Source organism: Myodes glareolus, chromosome 5 (genome assembly GCF_982192425.1).
Source record: "Myodes glareolus chromosome 5, mMyoGla1.1, whole genome shotgun sequence".
Lineage (NCBI taxonomy): Eukaryota > Metazoa > Chordata > Mammalia > Rodentia > Cricetidae > Myodes > Myodes glareolus.
The window spans coordinates 53,255,647-53,259,061 of NC_142030.1; the positions used below are offsets into that span (position 1 = coordinate 53,255,647).

General features: G+C 46.0%; 1 pseudogene; it reads right to left on the minus strand.

Annotated features, from left to right (window-relative positions):
• Window positions 1-1,900: 1,900 nt before the first annotated feature.
• LOC148122083 (glyceraldehyde-3-phosphate dehydrogenase pseudogene) lies at window positions 1,901-2,922 on the minus strand (annotated as a pseudogene).
• Window positions 2,923-3,415: the final 493 nt, after the last annotated feature.

Below are 3,415 nucleotides of genomic sequence, written 5' to 3' on the forward strand. Positions count from 1 at the left end.
GCACTTCCACGGCAAGCATGTAGACACCAGAGGATACGGGTGTCAGTCCTCACCTGTTTGAGTCAGGGTTCTTGTTCAACACTGTATATGCCAGCCTCACTGCTCTGTGAGCTTCCTGGGTTTCTTCTGGTTTGTCCCCTATTGCTTATCACAACAGGAACACTGCCAGTGCAGACGAATGTGCCCAGCTTTAAGTCAGTCCTTAGGTTCTCACGCTTACAGGCATAGCGCTTTACCCACGGAGACATCTCTACAGCCCAGAAAGTGCATTTGAAGTATTAGATCCCCAAGTGAGGCAAAGACCATTAGAGTTTGATAAGCAGTGAGAGAAAAACACCCAGCTCATGAAAAAGACATGCAGAGGGACCTCAGTCTTGCAGTCTTCATGAAAATGTTAATACACGCTTTAAGAACATACTTGGCTAACAGAATTCCTCACATTAGCTTGAATTACACCATTTGATTTACATCTCAAAGGCAAATGATGTTACTGGACACACTGCCAGCTAAAGGTACCAAAGAGCATGCACATACTGTTAAACAAAGTCTTCCCCTGAAAAAAAAAATTGAAAAAAAAAAAGCTTCAAAATGGACAAGATACACAAACCCACATCTTATTTTGGATTCATCTCACTGTATCCCGTTGTTATGTGTCTACACAGCAGGTCTTCCAACAACACAAGCTTGCTTTTGGTCACCACAGGAGGATACATTGTGACTTGCCTTAGCTCTGCTCTGACCTTAGTAGCTACTTTGTTTCTGGTTGTATGTTAACAGGTAAAAGATTTGCAGAATCATACAGTTCCATTCCTCGCTGATTTTTAAAATTGTTTGGTATAACTTTAACAGAAAAGGAACCACGCCTCAGAAGGAATTATAGGCGCTGTTATGAGCCAGGATGGATACAGGTTAGCAGAGTGAGGTAAAGACTTGGCAACAATTCCCAGTGAGTCATCTTCAGGAAGTGGGATGAGCCACAGACAGAAACACCAGAGAAGCCAAACTGACAACTGTGTGAACAGATGGGAAATAGGAAACCATGAAACTTCTGGAACCCTACAAAGTAGAATCATGTCTGATTTGGCCCAGCACCAGCTGTATAACATAGCTGTGTAACAACCTCTCAGAAGCTACAATTTCCTTATCTGTCAGATGGGATAATGATAGGACATACTTCAGAGGAGTGTCACAGAGCTCATGACACAATGTACCACCCCCAACAATATCTGCCACCGTCACTCTTCCCACCGTTGTGCATAAATACATGCAGGTGTTTTTGTAACACCAAGCACACCTAAGTATTCAACAAATGTCTATTTCCGTTGTGATGTAGGAGTTGTTATACTGAATTCTAAGATTTAAAATTAAAAAAAATATGGAGTGGAATTGCTGGGTCCTGAGGTAGGTTGACTCTCAGTTTCCTAAGAAGTCACTACACTGATTTCCAAAGTGGTTGCACAAGTTTGCATTCCCACCAACAATGGATGAGTGTTCCCCTTACTCCACATTCTCTCCAGCATAGGTTATCATTGGTGTTTTTGAGTTTAGTCATTCTGACAGGTTTAAGATGGTATCACAGAGTTGTTTTGATTTGCATTGGCCTGATCGCTAAGGAGGTTGAGCATGATCTTAAGTGTCTTTTGGCAATTTGAACTTCTTCTGTTGAGAATTCTCTGTTCAGTTCAGTACCCCATTTTTTAATTGGATTAATTAGAGCTTTTTTTTGAGGGTATGCAGTGAACTTTATTGATGGTATTCAAAAGAGTAAGCCCCTCCTGCTATCTGGGGGTCTAGGATGGAGACTGTGAGGGAGACACTCAGTGTTAAGGGCTGAGTTAGGACAGGGACTGCTCAGCGGCTGTGGTCCTCTCTCTTGCTGTGTCCTTGCTGGGGTGGGTTGTCCAGGGAGGGCTTCTTACTCCTGGGAGGCCATGTAGGCCATGAGGTCCACCACTCTGTTGCTGTAGCCGAACTCATTGTCATACCAGGAAATGAGTTTTACAAAGTTGTCATTGAGAGCAATGCCAGCCCCAGCATCGAAGGTGGAAGAGTGGGAGTCACTGTTAAAGTCGCAGGAGACAACCTGGTCCTCAGTGTAGCCCAGGATGCCCTTTAGTGGGCCCTCAGATGCCTGCTTCATCACCTTCTTGATGTCGTCATACTTGGCAGCTTTCTCCAGGCGGCATGTCAGATCCACGACGGACACATTGGGGGTAGGAACACGGAAGGCCATGCCCATGAGCTTCCCGTTCAGCTCTGGGATGACTTTGCCCAGAGCCTTGGCAGCGACAGTGGATGCAGGGATGATGTTCTGGGCAGTGGCACGGCTGCCTCGCCACAGCTTCCCATAGGGGCTATCCACAGTCTTCTGGGTGGCTGTGATGGCATGGACTGTGGTCATGAGTCCTTCCACGATGCCAAAGTTGTCATGGATGACCTTGGCCAAGGGGGCTAAGCAGTTGGTGGTGCAGGAAGCATTGCTGACAATCTTGAGGGAATTGTCATACTTGTCATGGTTCACACCCATCACAAACGTGGGGGCATCTGCAGAAGGGGCAGAGATGATGACCCTTTTGGCCCCACCCTTCAAGTGGGCCCCAGCCTTCTCTATGGTGGTGAGGACACCGGTCGATTCCACAACGTACTCGGCGCCGGCATCACCCCATTTGATGTTGGCGGGATCTCGCTCCTGGAAGATGGTGATGGCCTTCCCGTTGATGACAAGCTTCCCATTCTCAGCCTCAACTGTGCCTTTGAACTTGCCGTGGGTGGAGTCATACTGGAACATGTAGACCATGTAGTTAAGGTCGATGAAAGGGTCATTGATGGCAACAATGTCCACTTTGCCAGAAGTGAAGGCAGCCCTGGTAACCTGGCGTCCAATACGGCCAAATCCGTTCACTCCGACCTTCACAATCGTGTCTCTGGAACGAGACTGGCTCTGCACGAAACGAAGCGGCTGTCTCTAGAACAGAGAGGAGCAGAGAGCCGGTTAATTAGAGTTTAATGTCTAGTTTCTTGAGTTCTTTATATATTTTGGAGCTCAGACCTTTGTCTGATGCAGGGTTGGTGAAGATCTTCTTCCATTCAGTAGGCTGCCTTTTTGTCTTAATGACAGTGTCCTTTGCAATACAGAAGCTTCTCAGTTTCATGAGGTCCCATTTATTCATTTTTGCTCTTATTGTCTGTGCTTCTAGGGTTATACATAGGAAGTGGTCTCCTGTGCCCATGTGATGCAGACTACTTCCCACTTTCTCTTCTATCAGGTTCAGTGTGGTCAGTTTAATATTGAGGTTTTTAATCCATTTGGACTTGAGTTTTGTGAATGGTGATAGATAAGGATCTATTTTCCTTCTCTACCTTAGGACCCAGCAATTCCACTCTTGGGAATATACCCAAAAGATGCCCAATCATA